General features: G+C 44.7%; 1 long non-coding RNA gene across 1 annotated transcript; it reads right to left on the bottom strand.

Annotated features, from left to right (window-relative positions):
- Nucleotides 1-8696: 8696 nt before the first annotated feature.
- Nucleotides 8697-9664, bottom strand: LOC119954050. The gene is made up of 2 exons (XR_005458157.1): nucleotides 9378-9664; nucleotides 8697-8856 (listed from the first exon to the last, which is right to left on the bottom strand). It is a non-coding gene; the product is annotated as an uncharacterized LOC119954050 (long non-coding RNA).
- Nucleotides 9665-10215: the final 551 nt, after the last annotated feature.

The following is a 10215-nucleotide window of genomic DNA, read 5'->3' as shown; positions in this document are numbered from 1 at the left end:
GAGGAAAGTGGGGGAGGGGGTAGATAGGAGTAGCCTTCAGGGAGGAGCTGCCAGGTAATGCTGGTGAACGGAAGTGAGGTGGTTGAGATGGTCCCGATGGTTGATCAAGGAGGGTGGGGAGAGGGAAGGAGGATGCAACATGGCAGTGTTGGAGAAGCGTGGTCATGGTCGGAGAAGGGGGCCATCTTGGGTGGGCCCGGTATAGGGTGAAATTAAAGGGCAGAGAATCGGTAGGGGAGGATGGCGGACAATAGGGGGAAGTGGAGGCGCAAGCCTCCGATAAGGTTCATAACATGGAACGTGCGGTGGCTGACCGGGCCGGTGAAGAGATCTTGGGTTTTGCGCACCTGAGACATTTGAAGGTGGGGGTGGTCTTTCTGCAGGAGTCGCACCTCCGGGTGAGGGATCAGGTTAGGTTGAGAAAGGGAGGGTGGGTCAGGTACTTCACTCCGGGTTTGACTCAAAGTTACCGGGGGTGGGGGTGGGGGGTGACCATTCTGTTGAGTAAAAAGACACGGTTTGTAAGTGCTAAGGAATTGCTGGACTCGGGCTGCTGAGGGAGATTCCAGACTTGGCCACACATCAGTCGATCGTGGGAGGGGACTTTAATTGTGCGCTGGAGCCAAGGGTGGACAGGTCTAGCCCCAGGTCAATGGCGAAGGAGCTGGGTGGGTTTATGGAAAGGATGAGTATGGTAGACCCGTGGAGATTGAAGAACCCTGAAGAGAGGGAGTACTCCTTCTTCTCTCATGTGTACAAGGTATACTGCAGAATCAGTTTTTTTTGTGGTGAGCCGTGAGGTGTTGGTAGGGGTGGTGGGGCAGAATACGCAGGGATTGTAATCTCGGACCACGCGTCGCACTGGCTGGTAGTTCGCTTAGCTCGGAGCGGGAGCAGAGGCCAGGATGGAGGCTAAACTCGAGGCTGTTAGCGGACAGGGAATTCTGCAATAAAGTGCGGTTGGTGATCAAGGAGTATGTGGATTTGAACCAACATGGGGGGGGTATCAGCGGTCACATTCAGGGGGAGATTATCTCGTTCAAGGCGCATGGGGATAGGAAAAGGAGTACGAACGATTATTGGGTGAAATCGTCGAAGTGGACAGGAAGTATTCGATGGCCCCCACTGTGGAGGGATTGGAGAAGGGAAAGAAGTTACAGGGACAGTTTGATAGGCAGACGATGGGAAGGGCAGCTACGGAAAGCGAGAGGAGTGCAGTATGAATATGGAGAGAAGGCGATCCGCATGCTAGCCCACCAGCTACTGAGGCAGACCGCATCCATAGAAATCTTGAGGGTATGGATAGGGAAGGGGGAGGAGTGTTGGAACCCGGGAGGATAAATGAGGCGTTCAGGGAATACGATGAGGAATTATACTGGGCTGATTTGGGGGTGAAGAAGGGGATATGGGGCAGTTTTTGGATGGGCTGGAATTCCCACAGTTGGGTGAGGAGGAGGCAGGCGTTAGAGGAGCCTCTAAGACCGAGAGGGGTAACGGAAAACACAAAAGGGATGAAGTCGGGGATGGCCCAGAGGCCAGACGTTTACCTGGCGGAACTCTATAAGGGGTTTGTAGCGGAGCTGGCACCACACCTACTGAGGATGTTCAGCAAGGCGCTGGAGATGGGGGAGCTGCCAGAGACAATGACACAGCCAGCGATTACGCTAATACCAAAGGGCCCATTCGAGTGTGGGTCATATAGGCCCATATCACGGTTGAATACAGACGTGGACGCGTTGGCAGAGGGGAGAATGGCATTCTGGGATTGTTTGCAGAAGATAAAACGGGCTTTCATCGCTGCTGTTAGCCTAGCGATAGAGCCTTTGGCGATGGCCCTTAGGGGGGTGAGCAGAGTGGCAGGGGATTAGGGAGCACCAGGTGTCATTGTACATAGACGACCTGCTGTTATACGTGTCAGACCCGCTGAATTATGAGCCTATTAGAGGGGTTCGGGGCTTTCTCGGGTTACAAGTTGAACGTGGAGAAAAGTGAGGTGTTCCAGGTGAACGAGGCAGGTCGGGGAGCTTATTTTGGGGTTTGTCGTTTAGGGTAGCATGGGATCGGTTTAGGTATCTGGGGATCCAGAGTAGTGACATTGCACAAGTGGAACTTAAAGTTAGTGGAGGAGATGAAGGAGGACTTTAGGAGGTTGGATACACTGCACCTGACACTGGCGGGGAGAATTCAAGTAGTGAAAATGAATGTTTTGCCACGGTTCCTATTTGTGTTCCAGATGCTCCCAATTTTTATTCCAAAGGCCTTTTTCTGGAAGCTGGACGCAGTTTAATTATTTTAGACTTTATGTGGGTGGGGAATGATTAGGGTGTGGCACCACTTGAAGTGACACTTTCGGATGGAGGGGATGTCAGTGTTAACACTGTTGTGCGAGAATCACAGGTTCAAACCGGGGAGATGGATGGTACGTACAAGTGGAGAGAGGTGGGGTTGGTGAGGGCGAGGGACTTATATTTGGAGGATAGGTTCATAAGTCTGGAAGAGCTGCGGGAGAGGGTAGAGCTCCCAAAGGGAAGTGAATTTAGGTATTTACAAGTGAGGGACTTCACACAGGAGGTGTGGAAAGGGTTTCCCAGGCTGCCAAGTAGACCCTATTGGAACGGTTGCCGTTTTTCAGACGTGGAAGGGGAGGATAGGATTGGAGACATATACGGGTAGCGGGGAGCAGGGCAGAAACGCTAGTGGTGAGGATCAAGGAGAAATGGGAGGAGTTGAGAGGGGGGGGAAGATAGGTTGCTGAGTGTGGAGTGAGGCGCTGCACAGGGTGAACTCCACCTCCTCGTGTGCAAGGATGAGTTTGATACAGTTTAAGGTGGTGCACAGGGTACACATGACTCCGGTGAGGATGAGTAGGCTCTTTCAAAGGGTGGTAGAGGAGTGTGAGAAGTGCGGGCAAAGACTTGCAAACCACGCGCATATGATCTGGGGGTGTGAGAAGTTAGATAGATACTGGGCAGGAGTGTTCGGGACACTAGCAAAGATTAAGAGAGCAGAGGTCGGTTCGGACCCTATGGTGGCGATTTTTGGAATATCGAAATGCCAGAGCTGGAAGGGAGGAAGGCCGATGTCGTGGCCTTCGCCTCTCTGGTTGCCCGGCAAAGGATTTTGCTGGAATGGCTGACGGCAATGCCACCGGGGGTGGCAGCCTAACTAGGGGACCTGTATAACTTCCACCAGTTGGAGAAGGTTAAGTTCAAAGTGAGGGGTTCAGCCGCCGGCTTTGAGGCACGGTGGGGACTGTTCATGACCATGCTCGAGGAATTGTTCATTGCAGAGAGCAGGGGTTGAAAAGGGGGGAAAACTGTACAGACTGTAAAATTTAGAGTTGGGGAGTGTTCCCTAGATTATTTATGTTTTTGAATATGTTTGGAATAAAATACATTTTTGTTTTAAGTTCTGCATAGCAAATAAGCTTGACTTACTATGCTGGGACTCCAACAGACCAGAGCCACATGAACGGTAAAGGACAGAGGGTGGAGCCTGGAGCTCACAGGTCAGCCTGTGTTGTATCCTCCCCTCTCCCCACTATCCCCTCAATAGTCCAAACAACAAAGTAAAACGACCCTAATTGGCATTCTACTATCTCCGAGACATGGGAATGCAGGCTCAGCACTTTGGTGAGGTCAGATGAGATGACCTGCTGCACTCCTGATGGTTGAAAGAACCAGATTCTGGAAAAACAAAGTCTGCCACAAGTGCCACATGACTTTGTCCCTTGGTGATGATGTGGCATGATCTCTGCTGACATCTTTTTGTAGGGGCTGCTTTGGAAATCATATGTGTTGTCGTGGTGGCACATTCCTGCTCGTGTCACCATTTGTATCCATCAGATAGAATTTCCCACTTGTCCTGATTGATGTGGAGGACTTTATATCTCTTTGACAGCATCCTTGAATCGCTGCTTTGGATGCCCTGCTGGTCTCTCGTCATAGTCCAGCTCCCTGTATAGCATACCCTTTGGGAATCCAGCCATATTCCATCCTATGTCAGAGAAGCAGTATTTGCTAGGCAGCAGCACAGTGGTTAACACTGCTACTTCACAATGCCAGGGACCAGGGTTCACTTCCAGCCTTGGGTGACTGTGCGGAATTTGCACGTTCTCCCAATGTCTGCGCGGGTTTCCTCCGGTTGCCCCCCGCACTCCAGAGATATGCAGGTTAGGCGGGGTTACGAGAATAGAGCAGGAGAATGGGACTAGGTATGATGCTCTTTCAGAGGGTCAGTGCAGATTCAATGGGCCGAATGGCCTCCTTCTGAACTGTAGGGATTTTGAGGATTAGCCATAGCATGCTCTGTATGTTTTCCCTAGAAAAGGTCTGCTTCATTGGTCACTGTGACTTTCCATGTGATCCCCAAGATGTGTCGTAAACACTGGTGCGGAAATTATTGACCTTTTTTTTCCTTCATAGATGCAAGTATGACTGGGCTTTGCAGCAATGTGCTGAGGATCTTGTAGATAAGCATCTTGGCTCTGTGGGTCCGTTTTGTTTTTTCATGCCCCCATTTTGCTAAAAGTGTGTTAGGGTTTACATATAGGTGTATTCAACATTAGAGTATGAGTCAACATTAGAATGGAATGTTGCTGAGAGCATTAACTGAACAATGTGTTTTCACTAAGGCTGAGATTTGTTGGAATCAAAATGTTCCCACCCTTTTCACATTTCACAACAGTTTGATAGAAACTCCTCTCCATTCTCTCACGCTCTTCCCCCCCACATAGCTTCCACTCAGCCAAACTTCGGAGATCCTGGGAAACCAAAAGACACTTAATTTAAAACTATTGTCTACATTTACTGTTTATATACTTTAGGCTCCCTAACAATTTGATTCAACTTTAGGATCCATTTAATCAATTGTTTCCAAAAATACAAAGATAACATGTTTATATTAAAATCTGCTATACTTAAAATAGTTTAAATGTTAATTTTCCAAGTATGAAGACATTGTTTCTCCCCTTGCCGAAAAACATCTCTTTTAAAAAGAAACCAGGTACACCAGATTTATGAAATGTTCCTTCAACCAGCTGGTACCTGTCTTTATTCATACAACAACAAATCAATTGATAAAACTCATCATATATACTTTAGCCAACACAAGATCAAATACTAAGGGGACAAAAAAATCCAACACTGCAATTCCCTCAGCTCAGAAACAGTGCTGTATATTTAGTTAAATATTTATCTGCCAATTGATAGGAGAATTGTAATTAGTAATTTCACAGGCAAATTGTCTGACAAAAACATTACTGCTCCTTAATTAATCACCTGCAGTAATTCATTGAGCTGATTAATGTTGATAGACAAGTTCTAGCAAAACTGAAACTTTTGCCATGGGCGGCATGGTGGCACAGTGGTTAGCACTGCTGTCTCACAGCACTAGGGATTCTCGTTTGAATCCAACCTTGGGTGACTGTGTGTGGAGTTTGCATGTTCTCTCTGTGTCTGTGTGGGTTTCCTCCAGATGCTCTGGTTCCTCCCACAGTCCAAAGATGTGCAGGTTAGGTGAATTGGCCATGATAAACTGCTCCTTGGTTTGCCCCTTGGTGTCCAACGGTAAGATGGTGTTACAAGATTCAGGAATAGGACGGAGGAGTGGGCTTTGGTGGAGTGCTCTTTCAGAGAGTCAGTGCAGATTCAATGGGCCGAATATTCTATTCTATGATTCTATGATTCAAACACCAGAATATTTTTGGTTTTAGCTCATGCTCTGCATAACCAATAAAAGAACTGAAGATAACACCAGATGAAAATAAAAGCAAATGAAGGATATCCACCAAAATATTGTTCTGCAAACATTTACATTAATATTGCAACTGAATGAGAAAATAACATTCATTTTCTGTTAGATCATCCGATTAAATAGAAGTGACAGATGAAATTTGTTTTTGGGAAAACCTGATCAACCTCTCCCCAGCCCTCAGCAATTCACAGCCTTTACATTTATTGTTTTACAAATCAACCATATAAGATAACTTATCAAGTTTTCAAAGGAGGTGCCAGGACCCTAGGCATTTACCAGGTATGTATTCACACAGGGGCATCTGATAGGAGTTTGTTGAGTTATAATATAGCAATTTTTACTTCAGTATACAAATCAACATTTATTTGTAATTATGAATAATTTCCAGTTATGATATAAGTAACAAAACAATAGTAATGTATGACAGGAATATTCCAAACTCAAGTATGAAATCTTTGGTGAAAGAATAAAGGTACACTCAAAAGCAGTTCCAAATTAAATATTCCAAGATATTGCAACTAGACTTCCTAGTCTGAAAAACTACAATTTACATCCTACAATACGCACACTAATTTGACCCTATGTGATGGTAGACAGTCAGTTCATTTCATCAAATATAAATGCTACATGTATGGTTTATATTTACAAGGTATATCCTTTTGATTAGAATATAATTATGGTATAAAATAAAACTCGACATCTTCCGACAATTTTTTTTTTATGAAGTGTTTGCTTTAAAAGAATCAATGATTTTTCTTTATTGAATAGGAACTATTTTGCAAGACCTTTTTATCTATCATCATGAAAATAAATCTGAAACTATACTTAGACAACCTAGCCCATCACTGTAGGGATTTACCATTAATTTTGCTGCTTGCTTCATACTTCCAAATATTCCAGAGGACAAATAAACTTTACAATTAAATTTTAAAACCAAACTGATGATAATTTCAGCTCAGTATATGGTCAAAGTTTTTAAAATTTGATCTAGAATATTAAAGTATTCATACAATTCTTCGTTGTGAACATACATATCCACATTTTTATTCATTATTATTTTATCCCTCTGCTTGCTGCAAGCTTGGTAAGTCACACCAAACAAGATTAAACAATGAAAGAGTATCCTTTCATAAAAATATCAAACGTCCTATTCGTCTGACTGTAAAATGTTGCACAAGACCAGCTCAATGATAATTCTCACACTGATTTGCTCAAGCAGGGAGATACTTGGCTGTTGTGCAATACTACCTGTATAGTAAGCTAAGATCAAGAACTCGATTAGGGAAATGAAACTTCTGCCACTCCAATCTGTGATGTTTCAGGCTAGTGGTCAAATGTTCTGTGCTAGGGTACTCTGTTCTGTTTCAGAATGTGCTGTCCCAGTTTAAAAGAGACCACAACGTTTCAGTAAAAAATTTAGCTTCCCAATGCTCCCGGCGATTTGACGAGCTATACATCCAAGATTCAATCCCCAGTCCAACCAGGTTAGCTGGTCTTAGCCAGAGCAATGATTAGGGCTACAATTGATCTCACTGCTGCAAAGTTAAAAAGAAAATCAGCAACTATTCAGCAACCTTGTTGAAAGTGCAGATGACCAGTTAAGAATAGGATGTGGTTTTACTATGATGCCCCCAATCAAATAATCTACCAGCATTCACCATTCAGATTAAAATAAAATTGGACACTTGGACAAGTAGTGGAAGGAAACCAGGACTCTGAAACCGTATGCCTTCACATGAGCAGAAAATACTTTAAATATCTTTACTTTGCAGAAAATTATTTCTTTCTTATTCCAAAGAGCAAATATGGAATAACCCATCTGCAATTCAGTGTTTTCCCAGAAGACAAAGAATGCAGGATGGTGCTGGATTATATTTTATACTTCCACCTCACATACACTGTCAGTACAAACAAAACCCTTCTAATCCCTAAACTGGTCTGCCTTGCCTCCTCAGAAACAACCTCTTTAACCAAACTTTTAGTCATCTTTGCCTCACCAGTTATGTGCCTGTGAAGCACCTGGAGATATTTTCCTGTTACAAGATGCTATATAAATTCACATTATTGTTGTTGATATTGTACATATAATTGTATCGAGGTTTGTTTATATTGTTCAGGCAAATTCCTACAGTTTTTATTTCAAAGTTGTTTAATTTGGCTAAATTATCCCAGGAGTCTTATGCACTGTACTAAATTTAAATTAATTGATCATTATAATTTTATTCCCAATTTCACACTTGCATTTTAATTGCATTACTAAATTTATTTTTTAAACACTAACATTCACTGAACAGAAGTAACCTGTTAAAAAAAACACAATCACAGCAACACCAGAAGTGATTTCTTCAGTTCTCAAACCAAATTTATGCATTCAATGAAGAATTTGTACAAAGATTGTGCATAAAAGGACAAACAACTTGCAAGTATATAATACCATTAACGCAGTAAAAAGGTCCCATGGCTCTAAGCAGGAGCATTTAAAACCAAGGTGCATAATAATCCTTAAGCTTTAAACTTCCAGGTGTTAACTAATATTAAAACCAGATATTTAGAAATCAGCTTTGATCTTGTTATAAACTGAATTGCAGATTTTTCAATGTGTGAACGCAACTTATTGTTATAACCAGTTATTATAGGAACAGACCAGCCTTAACCCATGAAACAGGAAAACAAAGAAATTCCACCATAAACATAGAAAAAGAGAAAAGCATACATTTGCACTGGATTTTTCATACCGTGTTAACTGTTCCAGTCAAGTTTTGTCTTCCTGCTTGGTTAAATTTTGATGATAGTTTTGTTTGGGTAGCCATCATTTTTCAATTGAAATCAGCTTCAGTAATTCATGTAATTCTTACCACCTTCATCCTCAGATTACATCCCAAGAATCCACACAAAACGGATCATCAGCCGAAGCTCATTTTGTGAAATCACGTTGTTTTTTAAAAATTTTTGTTTAAAACGATGATTGCCCTGTGACAAAAAGCAGCAATTTATCACTGGTCATCAACATTCATCTGCGATCTTCACCATCGTGTGCTGAATGACATGGTCAGGAAGACTGGCGACCAGCACCATCCTTCAGGCTCAGCAACCATCAAAATTCTAGAAGACAAGAGAAAAGATGTTTTAATCAATCATTCATCCATCACCATTAAATTTAACATACCAACACCAAGGGGCATGATCAAGATGCTAAATGTAACCAACAGGTCAAGATTGGAGCTGCAGGGACAACAAGATCACCAATGTTTAGAAATTGTTTTGGGGGTAACTTGAGCTTGTTGAGGAGAGGTTTATTTGAAGCAAGAAATACCAAAAAACAAATGCCAAAAGAGGATACAACAACTGGTGCAGCGCATGGAACAAAGTGTGCTGAAGTGAAAATGTGAAGGTATTTGGGCAGGGTTTATATAGATGCAGACGGTGCAATGTGTGGCTCAGACAGATGGGACAATCTGCCCCCTGACAGCTCCAGCTTTTGTTTTGGCGCCAGTCAGCTGTCACTCACAAGGATCCAGACTCCCAACATTCGCCTCACAATTATTCACCTGGCTATTGGAGTCACACATTTCCAAAAGATAATGCATGCCAAAACAAAAGTGGGAGTAATGAACTGAAATTACCTTTGCAAGCGCCCAGAGGGGAGTTTTGAGGGGTGGGGGAGGCAGCGCTCGAGCTGTCAAAGGGGGAGCTCGACGACTGGGGGCAGACTTCCCCCCCCACCCAAACCCAACCACCCCGCGACTTCCAGCCCGTCCCCGGCGCCCTTCACTTGCTGTCAGGCAGCATGTTCCTGTCAGGAATCGCCCCCAAGCTCCGGGATAGGACCCCCTCACGCCGTTTTTCCCTGACCCGCTCTCTCTCTCTCCCCGGCCACCCTCCCAACTGCCGCCGCTCGAGCTCCCCCGCTTCAAATTGCGCCGGAGCGCCCAGACGGGCCTTGATTGACAGAAGGGACCAGCCAGTAGGCGCCGGGCACGGGGTGATTGACGGGACGGCCATCCAATGGGGGATCGGTCCGGGCGGAGGGAGGCGGGACCACAAACGTCTGGACTCTCTAATCATGGCACAGAAGGGTGGGGACATGGGATAAAGGTTTGCAAGGGTTTCTGACGCGAAATGCAACCGTCGATCGTACGCACCGAAAAAATTGCAGGAAATTACGGAAAAGCGCGCTGTTGAATACAATCGTTGGCGATCGGCCTTCGAGATTTTTGTCCCACGGGTTGGAGTGAAAACACGCGTGCAGTTGATTGACGTTCCGAGCGGCGAATCAGAATAGAGAGTTCCCGCGGGGGCGGGCTTTAAAGGCACATTGTGCCTGACTGACAGCCGCCGCGACCAATGGGAGCCGGCAGGTTGGGTTGGGTTGAAGTGGGAGCACAAAACAAAGCTTGCAGGCGGAGGAGAGTCCAAATCACAGCCGGCGGCCAAGGGGGTGACGCAAACTGCACCCAACCT

This window comes from Scyliorhinus canicula, chromosome 19 (assembly GCF_902713615.1).
Source record: "Scyliorhinus canicula chromosome 19, sScyCan1.1, whole genome shotgun sequence".
NCBI lineage: Eukaryota > Metazoa > Chordata > Chondrichthyes > Carcharhiniformes > Scyliorhinidae > Scyliorhinus > Scyliorhinus canicula.
Note: the sequence above shows the minus strand (reverse complement) of the source record. Positions and strands in the feature narration are given on the sequence as shown.